Source organism: Acomys minous, assembly GCF_964271855.1.
Source record: "Acomys minous genome assembly, chromosome: 1".
NCBI lineage: Eukaryota > Metazoa > Chordata > Mammalia > Rodentia > Muridae > Acomys > Acomys minous.
Window position 1 is genome coordinate 34,217,869 of NC_140483.1, and position 18,605 is coordinate 34,236,473.

Here is an 18,605-nt window from a genome sequence, read left to right on the forward strand (position 1 = left end):
GATGGGTTGCTTGTCCCACCTACTAGACACTTGGGAAGACATGATGAAAAGGTGCCTGAAAACATAACCTTGGACTGTGGGGGAAAAGGTTGTGGTTAGAAGTAAGCATTTCATAACGAAAGGAATTACTCCTTGGCATTTTCTGAAATAACTTGCAAAGTGCCTTCCTGCGATTTTTTAGCTATCTGTGGGTGAGGGGTGAGATCACTTTTTCTATTTCACAAGTGAGAAAATAGAATGATGTAGAGATTGTTAGAAATTTGAAGTATATATACTAAGCTGCAGCTTTTGTATTTATTTGTTTGTTTGTTTATCCTCTTAAATGTAATGTGTTTTCTGTTATACTGCATGTACCCCAGTAGACCCAAGAGGGAACCCAGATCCTATTGCCATGAGAAAGTTCACAGCTTTTCATCTGTTTGTGTTTGGAGGTACTAGCTGCTTTCCCTGTTGTTTTCTTAGCCTTTCTGCTCCCCTGCTGCTGTCATGTTAAATGGTAGGGAGTCCTCCTTGAGGACCACCCCCTGCCCCGACTCTCTCTCTCATGCCAGGCTTTGAGTATAAACAGATGCCCTAGAACATGCCAGTTACGACAGCTGGGCAGAAACATCTGGCAAGGTTATATTCTTCTTAATAGTTTCCCCAGGGAAAGTCCTGGACAGAGACTTTGGGGCTCTGGTTTTTATTGACTGACAAACTGAAATGACATGATGAGTCATGAATAAGCCTTGAGCCCTGAGCTAAGAGACCAGCCCTTCTTTCAGGCCATGCAGGTGATGAGAAGTTCTTTGGGGAGCGGGGAGCGGAGAGCGGGGAGCAGAATGCTTTATATGTTCAAATTGTTCCAGTGAGTCTCTGAACCTGGTGTTGAGTCACTGTGTGTGTGTGTGTGTGTGTGTGTGTGTGTGTGTGTGTCTATGTGTCTGTGTGTCTGTGTGTCTGTGTGTGTGCATGCACACATGGGCAGACACACATGCATGCACATATACATGTATTCATATGTGTGATTGCACAATATGTTTGGTATTCATGTATGTTCACGCGTGTGAAGACGAGAGGACCACCTTGGATATTGTTTGTCAAGCACTATCCACTTTTTCTTTTGAGACAGTGTGTCTCACTGGCCTGGAACTTGTCAATAGGCTAGGCTTCCTGGCACTGAGTCCCAAGGATCCATTTTTCTCCACTTCCTCAGTGCTGGGATTACAAATGACCACCATCATTCCTGCAGGGCAAAAGGGTTTTTCACACTGAGATTTCTTCTCAGACTCTGAATCACATTTGTTTTTAAGTTGCTTCATTTGATTTTTTATTTTTGTTTTGGGAGACATAGACACATAAAGACAGAGAGGGGCCAGGGAGACAGAGAGAAGGGAGAAAGAGCACAAGGTTGCGTGGGTAGGGATGAGGGGGGAATCTGGGGGGAGATGGAGGAAAGAAAAGAATGTGACCACAATATATTGTATGAAAAAAGTATTTAAAGAATCCCATTGACTGCCACTTTTTATAATTTAAAGAAGATCATGTATTCATAATGATCTGTGCCAGTAAACTTTCTGTAGGTTTCTTGTATATTTCTCCTGTACAAAGACCAGCTTGGTTTAGAGAATAGATATTCTCCAGTCTGTCAAATTTGTTATCCTAATAGACGCCATGGTGGGGTCCAGTACACTGGTCTGCTTCATTCACATCCTTACAGATGGTCATTTTTTTTAATGACCCCTCTATTCCATCTTAGGGGAACATTGCTAAGTGTTAATAAGAGCTGGTATGATGGTGGTGAAGTACATTCTTGAAAAAAAATATTCTGCCAGTCTAATCTGCATAATGTTTCCAATGAATATTAAAAAGAAAAAACTTCTAAGCTCTGCAATATAGTTCTGAGGAACTGCAATTTGCTAATGTTTTCCCAATCAAATTTTCTTCTAAGGGTAATTTAATATAAACGAGCTTCCTTTTCTTTGTCCTTGTCCACATAAAAGTCATTTATTTGAATATAAATAAAAACGAATAAAGAGAGAGTGTTGACATTGTCATGACTACACATCATGCATCTATTTGCCTTTTCTCTCCACTAGGTAGCCTGTTATCAAAATGCTATTGCCTTTAAATGTTTATAAACATACAGGTATTTAAATCTTACAGAACCTCTGTCAAAATTTTTAAAATGTCCTGATATCACAGTTTTTCAAAGGACAAGCCAAATTGTTAGGGACACAAATGACTTCCAAGTATTGACTCTGTCGGTGATCAATTAATAGCCATGCAAAACATCCAAGCGTCCTTCACACTGGGAAACACTGCTCATGCCTTTTCCACTTTAACTGAGATTTTGTCCTAGGGAATCCAGGGACAAGAATGACTTTCTTACGTCCCAGACACTGATTTGCAAGGATGGAAAAGCCTGGCAAATAGTGATTTAATTCTGGCTGCAACACTCACTAGATAAACATCCGGTTACTCTTTCTGAGCTTCAGTCTCCTAAATGACCAGTACTCTCAGTGCCAGGCAGGCAGGACTTAAGGGGTGTGGGCTGGTAATGATGAGTGTGGTCCACTGTCTCAGAAGTTGAAATGTACAGACTTTCAGGAAATGGGCTCTCTGTGGATTCTAAGGACTTCTAAATCCTCAAGCAGCCCATGAGTCTGATATTAGAGGGCTGCTGGGATATGTAGCGCCATTCGTTATATGCATAGGAGACTGAGAGCACACACTGACTTCCTAGTAGTTGGGCCAGGAGATTTTCTGGCCCACTGATCCAGGGAGAAGCAGATTGGATTTGTAAGGTAATCATGGTAAAGCTCAGCACTGAGAATAAGAGGAAATTCTTAGGAGTTGGAAAAACCATACTTGTAAATGCAATTGGAACCTACTAGAAATTTACATTAGTTACATAAAATTCTGATTATTTTCTTCAAAACACAACTGACTGAATCACTTAATATATCCGTTTCACAGAGTAGCCCTGTCCAATATGGACTTTCACACTGTTCTAAATTTGCATTAGTCAATGTATCAGCCACCACACGTCTTGCTATGCAGTGTATGAAATGTGGTTAATGAGACAGAGGACATTAATCCTGTACAGTACTTTATTCCAATTATTTAAATGTGAACAGCTAAACGTGTACCTAGTGGATCCCTTACTGTTTTATACAGCTGTAGAATGTTGCACGTATCAGTCAATGTGCTTCTTAAATATATTCTGGATGTGTTGTTCTGTTTTGTTTGGCAGTACTTGTCACAGTTAGGGTTACTGTTGCCATGGTGAAGCATCATGACCAAAAGAAGCTTGGGGAGGAAAGGTTTGCATTTCCACATTCTTACAATCTGTTACTGAAATCAGGACAGCAACTCAAACAGGGCTGGTACCTGGAGGCAGGAGCTGATAGAGAGGCCATGGAAGAGTGCTGCTTACTGGCTTGCTCCCCACAGGATCACCAGCCCAGGGTAGCACCGCCCACAATGGGCTGGGCCTTCCCCCATTTATATCACTCATTTTAAAAATGCCTTATAAGCTTGCCTACAACCTGATCTTAGGGAAGTATTCTTTAAATCAAGGCTCCTCCTTCTTGGATGACTTTAGCATGTCCCAAGTTGACATGACACTATGCAGTTCCATTGACCCCTTGTCAAGTTGATAAACAAACACATCATCGTTAAGGCACAACCTTTCCTTTCTCATTCATCCTCAAGATATTACATTTGAAAGATAACTTTTAAAAGCCCCACAGTCCTTATAAATTTGAATACATTAATTAAACATCCAGTATCTTTAAAGTAGCCAGTGTCTTTTAAAATTAAAAGTCTCTCAACAGTGGTCTCCTGCAAAGTCAAAAATAAACAGAATAGTTTCTTAATTCAAGAGGGAAGAACTAGGACAGTCACAATAAAATCAAAGCAAAACCAAACTCCAAAATGTAAACTCAATGCTTAATGTCTGGGATTCACACACGAGCTATGCTCCTGGAAGGGGCTTGGGTCACTTCTCCAGCTCCACGCTCTGTAGCACACAGCTCTTTTTAACCTCCCGCTGGCTCGACACCACTGCTGCTGCTACTCTTAGTGGTCAGCCCATGGTTTTGGCATCTCCAAAAACGTTGGGGTCCCTAGCTGCAACTGAGCTGCACTTTCACCAATAGTCACTCATAGGTTCCCTTCCTGGTGCCAAGCTTCAGATTCTCCACATGACCCCATCAGTCCTAGGCCTTCAACTGCCACTGAGGCTGCACCTTCACTAATGGCCTCTCTTGGTCTCTCACAGTGCCAAGCCTCAGCTGCTCTCTGTGATCCCTGATGCCTTCAAAACCAATACCACTTGGGTGACTTGTACACTACCAAGTTAAGCTACTAACATAAGGTACAGCCATGGCTGCTGTGGAGAGCCACAGATAGCAGCACCCCCTGCTGCTTCCCCGGAGCAATGCGCCCCTTTTGCACATGCGCAGTGAGTAAACCTTATGCGCATGCTCAGTGAGCAAGCCCCTTATGCGCATGCCTGAAGGCATGACGTGAGGTGGCGTGATTCAAACAAGGCATAGCGTGAGGTGGCGTGATCCGAATGCACCAACCAGGAGCGACAATGTGGCAGTCTCTGATAGGACCAGGCACACTATAAAGGTTCTGTGGGAGCTTTTCCCGGGGTCACTCCGCTAGTCCAGGATCCTGAATAAAACTGCTGCAAGAAGAGTTCCCGGTGTTGGTGTCTTTCCTGCTGGTCAGGGGTGGCATCGACAGGCTGCCTCTGGAACACAGCTTTCATGTGCTCTCAGGAAACACTTCCCAGAATATTTCACCTCAACCATGCTGGTCTCTTCTTAATCACTGCTAATTTCTCAACTCTAGCCAACTAGCATAGAGTGTCACAGCAAAGCAATTGGTTTCACCTTAGTAATTCTGGTATTTTGTTAGTCATAGCTGATTCTTCAGACCCAGTTAACCAGAACCGTAAAATATTAATATAAGAAATGGCCCTGATAGAGTGTTTAAACAAATCTCTAAAGCTTCACAAGCCAGTCCCCTAGCATGTGCACTGCTCTCAACATTCTTATCTTCCAGGCTCCTACAGAACATCCAGCTGAGCTCTCGACACTCAGTGGCTTTTCTAGGCCAAAGTTCTAAAGGCCTTCCACAGTCCTCCCCAGAATAGCATGGTCAGATCTGTCACAGCAATGCCACAATATTCTGGTATCAACTTATTCTAGTTAAGGTTGCTATTTCTATCATGAAACATCATGACCAAAGGCAAGTTGGGACAAAGGGTTTATTTGACTTACAGTTTCACATCACAGACCATTACTGAAGTCAGGACAGGAACTCAAGCAGGACAGGAATCTGGAGGCAGGAGCTGATGCATAGGCCCTGGAGGAGTGCTGCTTACTGGCTTGCACCTTATGGTATGCTCAGCCTGCTTCATATGGAACACAGAGCCACAAGCCCAGGCATGGCATTGCTCAAAATGGGCTGGGTCCTCCCCCACGGATCACTAATTAAGAAAATGCCCTATTTGCTTGCCTACAGCTTGATCTAATGGAGAAAATTTTTAATTGAGATTCTTTTCTTTCAGATGGCTTTAGTGTGTGTCAAGTTGGCACAAATCTATCCAGCACAGCACTAGAAATTGAAACCCATACCTCAAAGCTGTCAGACAAATGCTCTGTCATTGAGTTACATCTTAGGCCCTGGGCATGAGGTTTTAAATCACGTTACTTAAATCTCATGGCTGATGTAAGGGTACATTGCACATAGAGAGTTTTTCATTTTGTCTTATATATGTGTGTGTATATATATAGGTATATACAATATATACATATATAGTGTTATATAATATATGCATACATAGTTATAGTGTTATATGTTATGTATAACATATATATAATGTATAACATATATACATTATATATACATATATGTGTGTATAGTGTTATGTACAATATATGTGTATAATACTATATATGTATAGTGTTATGTATAACATATGTATAGTATTATGTGCACATGTTATAATAGTTTGGGGTAAAATGTAATAAATCAACTACAAAAGCCTCCAATGATAAACTGAAAGACAAAACAGGCCTTTTGCTGAGCCATCCTTTCCATAATACCTTTATATAATTTTTACCAGACAAGGAAGCAGGGGGACCCCGGGAGAAATGAAAACACTTAACATACATAAGATACAAGAACTATTCACATAGGTACAGATAGACCAAGGTTGCCCAACTAGCAATTGGCAGAGCCACAATTGGACTCTGTAGTCTCTTTCTAGAGTCTGTAGATTAACCAACCCTGCTGTTCTAGAACACTCCATTTAGAAGCCATACACATAAACCAATGCTCAGTTCATAAGTTCTCACACTTAAAAGTCACTCCAGACACCCCATCGTCACTATTCAGAGAGCTTGTCCTACCTCACTTGAGTCAATCTGGTATTATGAAGCTCACTTTCTCCCAGTGCTGTATATTTCAGATAATAGCCTTCTCTGACTTGAGGGGATCAATGCATGTAACATTGGTGAGGATATCATTGTTGCATCAGTGTGTTTTGTTGAATACCTATGCTGTGCAAATTGGTAAGGAGAGAAAAACACACCCAGGGATCACATTGCTGTCCTCAAGAAGCTTAGCAAGCAGCTGAAGAAGACAGACAGCATTATTTAGAGAGAGGACAGGAAGGGATTATAGAAACAACATGCTTCATTAAATAAGAGGATGAGGCAAGTTTTCATGAAATAAGGCTTAGGAGATGCACTTGGGGGAATGAACATGTGGAAGCAGAAAGGAAGGGGCCCTGGTGAGGGAATAGGCTGAGCACTCCAGTGGGTGGTCCAGGCACTGATGAGGTATGCTGTCAACACTGCTGAGAACGCTATGAAGATAGTGAGGTGTGGCGAGAGGGTAATGAGTGGCCAGGGCTAGAGGGAAGGGTACATGAACTCTAAAGATGTAAAGAAAGTGAGTGATCAGGCCAAGTTAATACTGAGGGGACAATGAACCTAGTGCAGGAAACAGTAGGCGTAGGGTGGGAAGGACTTCCTCTGTGGGAAGAGAAAAACTGACGTGAGCCAAGCAGGACTACAGTGAGGATTGAAGATAGGTTGGAGAAGTAAAGGGTGTAGGCGAGTGCAAGTGGTCCTGTAGCAACCCTTTAGTCATGAGAACGCAGCTGGCTCTCATGCAGAATAAATTTCCTTCCTATGTTGTTTTCCCTATACTTACACACAACTCATGTTTATACATAATAAACTTTCAATACTTTTTTTTTTCACAGCTATCATCTTTCTTCTTACTTGGCCTGCTCTTGCTCTGGCTTTGCACTGGCATCACCTTTTACAAAGGCATGGCGACATCTCCAAGCAGGTCCCACTTTCCTGCTCCTTCTCCAGACATTTCATTCAGCTGCACCCAGGACACATTACCATTCACAAAATACAGCCACAGGAAGTCACTATTGCTGAGGCAAGTGAGTCTATTGCCTCGGACTTTCTGTAATGATAAATTCATCGCAAATCACAGCTGACCTTTGACCCTGAGCTCCCACTGCTTCTGAACAAATACTCTGCCCCTCGAATGACCAGACACTTGGTCAGTGCCTGGACTTTTCACTGTAGTGCCCAGCCATTTCCTGTCCTGGACTTATTTGTTCCTTGTGTTTCCTTCCTCAGCTATTTCTCACAAGTCTTGTTCCATGAAGCCTTGCCTCATCTCCCTTGTTCTGATCTGATTCCTACATCATCATCCAAAACCATACCCAAAAATCAATGTGAGGAGGAGCAAAGGGTTTATATCATATCAAATCTTACAGTCTTTCATGAAAGGAAGCCAGGGCAGGACCTTGGGGAGGATCTGGAGACAGTAACTGAAGCAGAGGCCATGGACAAATGCTGTTTGCCTGGCTCACTCCCTGCGACACACTTGGTATGCTTCTTTTATACCTGCCTAGGAATGCTAACTCTCATCAGCAATTAATCAAGGAAACGGCCTACAGGGGCATTTTACCTGCTGACCAATCAGATGAAGGCATTTTTCTCAGTTGAGATTCTTTTCTCCCCAGCAGATGACTCTAATGTGTGTCAAATAAATAGCAACAGCAAAGTAATCATCACACCCCTATTTGATGAGATTTTGGTTTTATGGTCCCTTCCCAACTCTAAATAATAAGTACGATTGACTGATACTTGTTTTTAAATGTGCTCTTGGCTTTCTCTAGTATTCAACTGTGAATTCTTTGATGACTGATGAAGTTAGAGATCTGCTAAGCTTTTTGATATCATTGTGAGAATTCAAAGAATAAACCTTCCCATTCGAGTGAAAGCAAACCAGTATGAGAGACCTGTACTTCAAATTCCAAGTAACAAACAGTACAGTCCAAGTGCATTTGCCTCCATGACCAGGCAGTAATGGGTAGCACATATCTCATGCCTCTACATGGCAGCTCTAGAAATACTCTCATTCATTTCAGGTCTGGATTTGCCTTCTGTGGTGTCCTGTCCATTGAAACACCGAACTATGATGAATCCATCACCAACCCTCATTTTATAGATATGAGACAAAAGGAAAATCAGACATGTTGTTTGCATATTTGGGGTTGGTATGAGCAGGCCAGGATAAATTTGGGCTGTGTGCATGGCTGACTCTTTTACAATAGCTCAACCAGTGATGTCAGCATAAGGCTAGCACAGAAGACTGTGGAGTTTAACTGCATAGTATGGACATGACTCAATGGTCAGTAACTCAAATACCATTGAATTTGAGGCTCATCATTTGTTAAAACATACGTTGGCCCAGGTAACACAGGTATAAGCATGTAGTCCATGGGGCAGAGGGAAAAGAATTAACAACCATTGGCTTGGCAAGATTTATAGTCTAAGAAGCAGCCAGGCAGCTTAACAAATTGTTGTCACGAGTATATTACTTTAAGTTAACAGAAACGTCCTTGGTACAAGAAGAAACACACTAGTAGTGTGGTAGCAGGAGTGAGTGGCAAAATTTTGAATTTCTGTGTGCTTTATTTTGCCTATAGTGTATGCTATTCTAATAAATTAGTTGATATTATCATTGCTTCTTTAATACACATATAAACGGCAAGCCGTTAAGTGTTCTATGAGTTTTGGGTTGTGTTTGATTTCATCTAAATCTATGGCATGCTCCAGTTTGAAGTCCCAGATTAAATCCTTAGAACATGACTTTAACTTGTGATCCTCCTGTCTCTGCCTCCTTCAGCAAATCCTACCAGCATATGCCACCTTGAAGAGTGAGGAGGGGAAGTATGAGGACCTGGAGAGAAAAGGGGGGCTCATCACTCAGACAAGCTGGAGACCTGGGACACAGAATATAGGGAGGATGTGGGGATGTCTCTAGCTGAGCCTCCTAGCAGTGGGTGACAAGAGACTTGCAGAGGTCACCGATAGGCAGGACTTGTAGTGGGTCAGGGGCCACCTACAAAACCTTCGAACCTAAATTTATCCTGCCTACAAGATGTGAAGAGAAATAAAGACTGAGGGAATGTCCACTCAATGCCTGGCCCAACATGAGAGGCACTCAATAGGAGACAGCCGACCCCTGACACCATTAACAATACTCTGCTGTGTTTACAGACAGGGGCCTTCCTCGACCATTTTCTCATAGGCCCCACCCAGCAGCTGATTGAATCAAATGCTGAGACTCACAGCCAAGCACTAGGCAGAGATCCCAGAGTCCTGTGGAATAGTGGGAGGGAAAGATAGAAGTACGCAGAAGGTACAAGAATTCTGCAAGAAGACCAAGAGAGTCAACTAACCTAGACCCAGAGATGGAAGCACCAACCAAGGAACAAGCATGGGTTGGACATAGACCTCTACATATGAAACTGATGGGCAGTTTGATCTTCATGTGGGTCTCCTAGTATGCTGAGTGGGTGCTACCTATGACATGGACTCTGTTGCCTGCTTTCGATCACTTCGCCCTAATGGGGCTGCCTTGTTTGGCCTCAGTGGATGAGGACGAGCTCAGTCCTGATGAAACTTGATGTGCTGGGGTGGGTTTACAGGGAAGGCTCCCCTTTTCTGAGGACAAGGGGAGACAGATAGGGGTAAAAGGGTGGGAGGGAGAGACTGGGAGAAGAAGAGGAGGGGAGCTATGATCAGGATGTATAATGAATATATAAATTAAAAATAAATTTAAAAAACAATCACACCAAAAAAGAATGTGATCCTAAGTCCAAGTATCAAATGAGAAACAGTTTTTTTTTTTATTAAAAATTGTGTCAAAAAGATGTAATTGACAAGGTATTCCAGAAGGGCACTACAGTGTCAGAGCCCACTCCATCACTTTCTCTAGACAGCATCCATTAATGAACAACCCTTGCTCATAGATAATTTAAGTGTTAAACAACTTACATTGTAAAGTCAAGAGAAGCAAGGACATGGCTTGGACAGCAAGAGTAGGAGAGATTTCTCTAGTTATAAATGCCTCCATTGTTGCCAAAGCATCTGTACTTTTTAGTCCTTGACTCCCTAAGTGTAATCTTTAGTAGACATCCTGAACTCAAGTGTGCTCATTCATAGAGGATAGACTTCAGAAATGAAAACCTGGTTTGTCCTCTCAGCTCAGGGTGGCCTTGAGCAGGTGACTGACTGCTGATGCACCAAGTGAGGAGTGAGTGCAAATTTGTTGGTCTGTTGTGCAAATTCAAATGGGTTGTGTGGAAATAACTCTTGATTGCATCTGTCACATAAAGTGTCTGATAAGTTCTTTACTCCTTCTATAGCTGGAGCTCAATTAAGACTTACTGACAATAGATACAGGGTAGTTCTTATTAAAGAAGCAATTTATGTACTGCGTTTTAAGGAAGTGTCATACACCGTCCATGTCAGCCTTAGTCCTTCACTGTATTTGTAGCCTTTTTTTTTCTGGATATTTTAACCCAGTACCATTTACTTTCCCATTGCTAACACACATCTTTTGATCAAACTGTGAGGGTCTTGAGCTAGCAGGTCTATTCCCACAGTGATAATAGTCTTTCAGAGGACAGGAAACAAAGCAACTGACAGAGGTGGCCTTCTGTAGGGGAAGCCTTTCAAAGTGTCTCCTCATGTTCTGAAAAATATCAGATTCAGAATTTGGGAGAAAGAAATAATTTATCCATCAAGTTTCTTCTGGATCTTTGAAGAGTTTTCCAGATGTCTTCGGGGAGGCCTCCCTTCTGTGGCCAGCAGTAGGAAAATCCACACCTGGGAGGCCTGCTTGCCTTTTCCACTCCCGTCTTTATCCTGAGCATTCCACTGAGGTACAGGCAGTTCCTGCTAGTGGCCTGGCCCCAAGCTTTGCGGGAAGGAGTACAGCTAAGCTCAGACATTCCAGTTGCTGCTTAAACCCAATGGCACTTCATTAAGTCCTGGGCCACACCCTCCTCCTCTAAGTGTTTGCTGCTTTTCCATAGCAACCAAATACCCTTTCTGTATGCCACCCCCACCCCCTTGCCTCACTCCAGTCAGCTCCATCACCAACACCTCTGTTGTAGGCATCCTCCAATTCCTTATTAGTTGCCAAGGGACACAGAGGGTACAGAATAAGGATCAAAGCATCTTTCCCCATCTAATGCCCAGCAGTAAGACTATTTAAAAAGCTGGAGGTCTGAAGTACAACTGGGCTGTAGTCAGAGAACATCATGATACACACATATGATATCATAATAGGTGTCTTAGACTATTTTTGCTCAGTTGGTAACTAGATATCGAAGCAGCTGGGATGGTTTGTATGCAAATATGGTCAGGCTGAAGAATGAGCTGATGGATATACCCCAACTCTTAAGTCAGAACAGGTCCAAACTCAATGAAATCAGAACCAGAGGAGTTCTGGATTTGTCCATTTTCAATAAACACCTATTACCAAGAACATTGACAATGTTGAACTAATGGGTTTTCTCCATGGCAGTAATGCACTGCGCTAAAGACCTGGAAGGAATAGGTCTTTACAGGAAGTACACATAATATAATATAATATTATATATATATATATATATACACACACACATATATATCAGGATTACAGTGGCAGAATGAGACAAAAGAAAGAATGAAAAGTGCTCTTATGATGCTGATAACTGGTAGGTGATCAATTAATACTAGATGCAGCTAAACACAATAGAATATACGGCAACAAAAGACAAAAAGATGCTTTATATATTTAGGGATAACTCACACAAACACACAGACACATACACACACACGCATGCACACATGCAACAACAGTTAAGTAAAAAGAGGTCATGAAATCTAAAGAGAGCCAATGTCAAGAAAATGGAAAGTTTTGGGGGGAAGGAGGAAATGTTGTAATTATATTATAATCTCAAGAATTAATTCTTTTAAAAAAGAAAGATGCTTTGTGCAACATGGCAAAACCTCTCCAAGAAAGCTCAATGTCAAAATTTGAACAGGACCTTTGGTACATAAAAAGGATACATAATGTGAAATTGGGACATATTTTCTTGCTGGTCAACCATGCTGTCAAAAGAAAGCACCCAGAAAATTATGAACCACTTTAAAGTCTGAAGAGCACTGAAGGGGGCGTGGTGTGGGCAGAGCACCAACATCGTTGAGCAGTTGGCACGCTTCCATCATGGTGCCAAGTACCTTCGAAGGTGATGTCATCTTATGAAAACTTCAAGTTACTTAGAACAGCTACTGTGTCTTGATTCACTCTTTCTCACTCCATGATGCTGTTGTTGAAACGCTGCAAGCGTTGATTTATTTTTGCTAGTCAGTCACAGGTTAGGTCTTATTGAATGGGTACAGGAGAGGGCCACTCAAAGGAAGGAGGGGGATGGGACTGATTCTGCCTGTTAGCTCGCTGCCCTAAACGGCTTGTCTCACTAGGGCCTCTTTACCATGGCTGCAGCAATACGTTCAGTCCCTGGTGTCTGGGTTCTTCATGAATCATCCCCACCGTTCCTGAGGGTAATTCCAGCACTGATGAACAATCTTTTGTCCCAGAGAGGATCTGGTGTCTGAGACCTCCTCCCCTTCCCGTGGCTTCCAGCCAAATGAACTGTGCTGTTTTCTGTAGTTATTATCACTGTTCATGCACAAGGCCATTGTCTATCATGGTCCTTGCTTCTCAGTCTGTAATATTTGAACCAATTCCTTATCCTAAATCCTTACTGTTGAGACCTAAGCCTGAGTATCAAAAATGGGGGCTTTGAAATGCTTTATTTTGTGACATTTGAGATAGTAAAATCATACTGTTCATATTCCTTAAAATTCAGTTTTAGAAATGAAAGTGGCATTTCAAAAAAACATAATAGATCCTGGGGCTTTCATCACATATCAGTGAGTCCAAAAGATATCAGAAATGAGCTATTTTCTCTGCTTCTATTTCCATTATCAGAGAACAATGAAATTTTGTTCACTTTAGTGTTTCCATAAGAGATTTACAAAATATGATTCATATACTGCCTGTTTCCAGTGTATTTATAATTTTACATATCTTTGCCTAGTCTGTGACTATAATTAGGGTAGGCAATCAAGAGTCCGGGAAGTCATCATCTTTATATTCTTTCCAGATATTAGTAGATGTCACTTTTCCTGAGCAGGTACTGATAGTCACAGCCTGGATGCTCTTCAAGCCAGGACCAGGAGGCAGTTCACATGTGTAATCAACCTCATGATCAAATTCATCACAGAGCCGAAAACTTCTTTGTTATTCCTACAAGTAGTTTTAGAGTTTAAGTAAATCTAAACTCTGTCATCAAAAACTCAATCTTTAAGATAGTCTCCAAGAACTTAAGCACTTCCAAAAGTCTTAGGTCAAGCACTACGTAAGTACTTCTTACAATAACGTATGTATTAGTTAAAACCCATATAGGGAAACAGAAATCCTATTAGGTCACTTCAGAGAGGAAGTTTGAAACGTGACACCATATAGAAAGACTGGGTGAGTGGAAAGGGAATGTCAGAATTGTAAGACAAGCTTAGATATGGCAACAGCCAGAGAAGTGCCTACTTTGTGGTCACAAAGGATGCACAGAGGAGATAGAAGCCACATATGAGGTGCTGAGGACACCAGCCAGGGTAAAGGAAGGAGGAAGCATCCCAGCTTGCTGCCTCTGCCTGTCCTCTAAGCTTCTGAACACTTATCATTGACCAGTGGAGACCAGTTGATAAGAGAGTCTAGAAATACCATTACTAAAAGTCCATTCGATGTGATGAAAAATAGAGCAGAGAAGCCCCAGCAATGCTTTCAGAAGAGACCATTGGCTGTTGAGGATGCATGAGGCTTGTCTGACCTTAGCTTTGTCCATGTGAATAAACTTCAGTCCTGGGATACCACAAGCACATGGTTTGAGGTTGGTTTACTGTCTAGTGGACAAGTCAGAGAACAGTGTGTGACTCTTTGGACAACAGCCTCAGGGTCTCTTGACATTTAACCATTCGAAACAAAGAGACTTGCCCTTTTTTATTAGGCATAGGGTACAACTGGGCTTTTCTTCCTAGGAAAGGTAGTAAGGAATGAATTACACTAATTTGTACCTCATGTGGGAGAGGATATCATAGACTCTAACAAGAGGCAGTTCAGGTGAAGAAATGTGATGTCAGAACCTGTCTATCTGTAAGGAAATTGGCTATTTGCAGCACACACATTGCAAAAGTCCAAAAAAAGATGTTTGCTTTTTCCCCTCAATTTGGATTCATGCAGACATGAACTGAGCCCCAGATTCCCCACATGAACTGAGAGTAATTTCCATACAATGTTGAGGCTTTAGTTGAACTGGAACTGCTAATTAATTGGTTCATATGAAATAGTAATATTAATGGAATTTGTGGTGGAATCAGGGTTAGTGGTTAAATTTATCAAAATCAGGGCTGGGTTCTGGGTCTCTGTATCAGTCTCTGCTATCCTGAAGGCTACTATCCCCTGAGATCTTACCCTAGTATGGACAGGACTCTGGGTGCATGGGGGCGGAGGAAACAGACCCAAAAGATCCATAATGGTATGTACAGAGCCAGAATAATAGTTCTGTAGCTTTGTATGACCCTCATGTGAAAGAAAAATAAATAAAAGGAAGCCAAACAAGAAATGAAAATATGCTCAGATTGTGAAAATATACTATGGCACTTGAAAGTTTTTCTTTTTCTTTTTAAATCTTGAAACACTTTCATACATACATAAACACATGCATGCATGCATACACATATGCATACATACATACATACAATTATATATACATATACACACATGTATATATACATACATACATATATATACATACACACACATATATATGTGTGTATATATACACACAGACACACACACATATGTAATAGATTTCAACTGTCCATTCCTCTTTCTCATCCCCTTGCATCTCTCACTTATCTTTTCCCCAACAAAAGCCCCTCCTACCTTCATGTTTTCCTTTAGTGTGTGATCCAGTGGTTTAATCGCAGTTGCTTGCCCATGTTTAGATGTGTAGGAGGCTACTTACTAGACCACAAGAATCTTACCATCCTGGCATCACTGAAGAAAATGACTGCACAGCCATCATCAATGAAGCTGCCAACAGGATCTCACAGAAAAGAGAGGCCACATGGAGGCCTTGCCCTAGCCGCAGTGAAATGTTGATGGGTCCAGTCGTGTGCTACAGGTAACTACTACTGCATGGAGATCACAAGTGGGTGGCTATGGAATGTACAGAAAATTACTCATTTGCTAAATAGCTCCCCAGTCTATGGCTTTCACATTCTTTCTACTCCCTCTCCATGGTGTTTTCTGAGCCTTGGAGGCAGATGATAGAGATGTCTCGCTTAGAGAAAAAGCATCATTTCTTCTCCACTGAGCTGATTTTCTAATGGAAATGATGGGTTTCCATGGGATCAGAGATAGCCTCCCCCTCTTGCCTGGCGTATGGCAGGCAGGCAATGATTTGGGCAGCGGGGGTGGGGGGGAGCTCAATGTGAGGAGAAGTGAATGAAACACAAATGCAGTGGGTAGAAGAACCTCATCAGCATCTGTCACATGGGCCTTGGTAGAAGTGTTAGGCTCCTCCTTGTAGATGCTCACTTTCTCTTTCGTAAATATTGTCTTCAGACTTGTGATAAAGACTGAAGGATAGTATGCAGTTAGGAGATTAGCATAGGACCTGGCACATAGGTAGCATGGACCAGCACATCCATTTCCATGAAGTTCCAAATGCAAAAGGACATGCAAACAAGATAGCTGAAAGCAATCCCTTTTCATTCAACACTTTTCCTCATTCTTTGCCAGGCTCTTCTCTCTCGTTTTCTGTCCCTGAAATAATGCCTCCTCATTCTCAGCATTACCACGTATGCTTTGAGGTTTGCTCTCCCGGAAGCACTGTGATACATCATCCCATCTTTCTTTCTGTAGTTCTTTCGTGGACCACAGACTGTTCATCAGTGAGAAGAATATTCTACTTACACATGCATGCCTGTATTGGCTTCCCCTCCTTTCTGAGATGAATTTACACCCAGGGCAGGTCTTATCTGTATACTGGTCACTAAGCAAATGGTATGGGCTTGTTAGTATTCATCAGTCCCTTTTATTTAGCAAATATAACCATTTGACTATTTTATATAATTTGGACAAGTGTCAGGAATTCTGGGCAGACTTGACATGGTAATTCTTATTTTCTTCATCACTTTGACATGAGTTAGTGGTCCTATTCAATAGGTAGGGAGACCAGTCTTCTTTTTTAACATAATAGTTTTATTATGATTATTTGGGAATGTCACATCATGCATACACATTCTCCACTCTTTCCTGTCTGCTCCTCCCTTGTGACCTCCCCCATATCCCAAATAAAATAAAAACAGAAACAAAATAAAACAAGTCCAATCTGTGTTCTCTATATACTCACTGGAGCGTAGTCAAACTCTCAGTGGCCTGCTTCTTAAATAGGACTGAGCTCTTCCCCTCCTGCACCAACAAGAGCCATCAATTGTCAATAAATAACTTTAGCAACCTTATCACACTTCTTATGAGTTCTCCTCAATGACTTTCTCCTTGGGCTCCTATTTTGGGGAAGACTGGGAGTTGGGGTGAGGGTAGGGGTTGTCACAGAAGCCTTCCACAGTCCTCTTTCTCAACTGTGTGTCTGCGATTATCGACACCATTGCAAAAGTAGCTTCCTTGCTGTTTACACTCAGAGAGAACACAAATCATGGGCTTCCACATAGTTTCTGGCCACAGCACAGACCATGAACATGGCCCATGGTTGCAGTAGGCCCACAGATCCAGATACGGCCCTTTGAAGGCAGCCAAGAACACAGGCATCATCGTGGCCTCAGGTGGCAGCACAGGATAGTCACATCAAGTTGCCCCCACTCCCCAGCAGCATGGCCCACGAACGTCAACATGTCTTCGGGCTGCAGCAGAAACCATGGATTCCCAACATCTGTATGGTTGTTGGCGGTAACACATGCCACAGATATCAACACAAAACCCCGCTGCAGTAGGACCATGGGTCCAGACACATCCTTCAATGGTGGGGGCTGGGGAAATAGTCTTGAAGGTATCAGACTGCTTCATTTGTGTATTCTCAGCAGAATTGTCTGGGGGGGGGTGTTTTATGGACCAAGAGCTACCCCATCATGGAGTAGAAGGAAGCTTGGCTGGTTTGGATTTCTTCCATTTAAAAAATGTATTTATTTTTATTTTATACGTAAGAATGCTTTACGTGTGTGTGGGGGGGGGTGTGGGTGTGTGCACGCACGTGCGAGCACACATGCGTGTGTTGCCTGCAGAGGCCAGAAGAGGTGTCAGATTCCCTGGACCTGGAGTTATGGATGCTTGTGAGCTGCTGTGCGGATACTGGAAGCTGAGTACAGGACCTCTGAGAGAAGAGAAGGCGTGAGTTCCTGCTGAACTATCGCTCTGCCTCCAAGTCTTAGATTTCGCATGTGAAGGCTGACTGCTCCAAGAGTATCAGCTCCAGAGCAGTCCAAAATCCAAAGCCTTCAGTGACTCTGATGTAGAAGTCACAGACTGTCACTTCCACCATAAGTGTTTGATCAAAACAGCCATAAACCTGCCCAGACTTGTGGGGAGAGGCAGAACAACACACTTTTAGATGGACGGGGTGTGGAAGAGTTTGTGGCCAAAATGCGGCACTGCCACAGCCTGTGTCTTCTTTTAATCATCTCTGCCTGGGCAGGGCCTCGGACTTTGATCATTGTGTTTCAGGGCATATATTCAGGCCAGACTCTTAACCTCTGATGATTGACGAATTTAAAGTGAATCATGTGTTTTGGTGGCAGACAGGAAACATCTAAAGTCACACTGTAGAGTGGAAAAAGGGAGATTTGGGGTTACATACCAGGAGGCATTTCATAACATCCAGCTAATCCCAAAGGCCTTTGCAAAGCACAAAAATGGATGTGGGATAGCCTTTTGCAACATTTTTCTTAGACATGCAGGGAGGGCTTAAAACGGAGCAGCTCTTCTCCCATCTTGTCCTTTGTGTCAGTCTATCTTCCTCTTGTAATGATGTGCTCAACGTGGAAGGCCATGATTTGACAGGCCAAGCGTGTAGTTCTCTGTGTCTAGCATAGAGTGGATACACAGCAAAGATGGTCCACTGACTGCTTCCTAGGCTCATAATTACCTGCGGA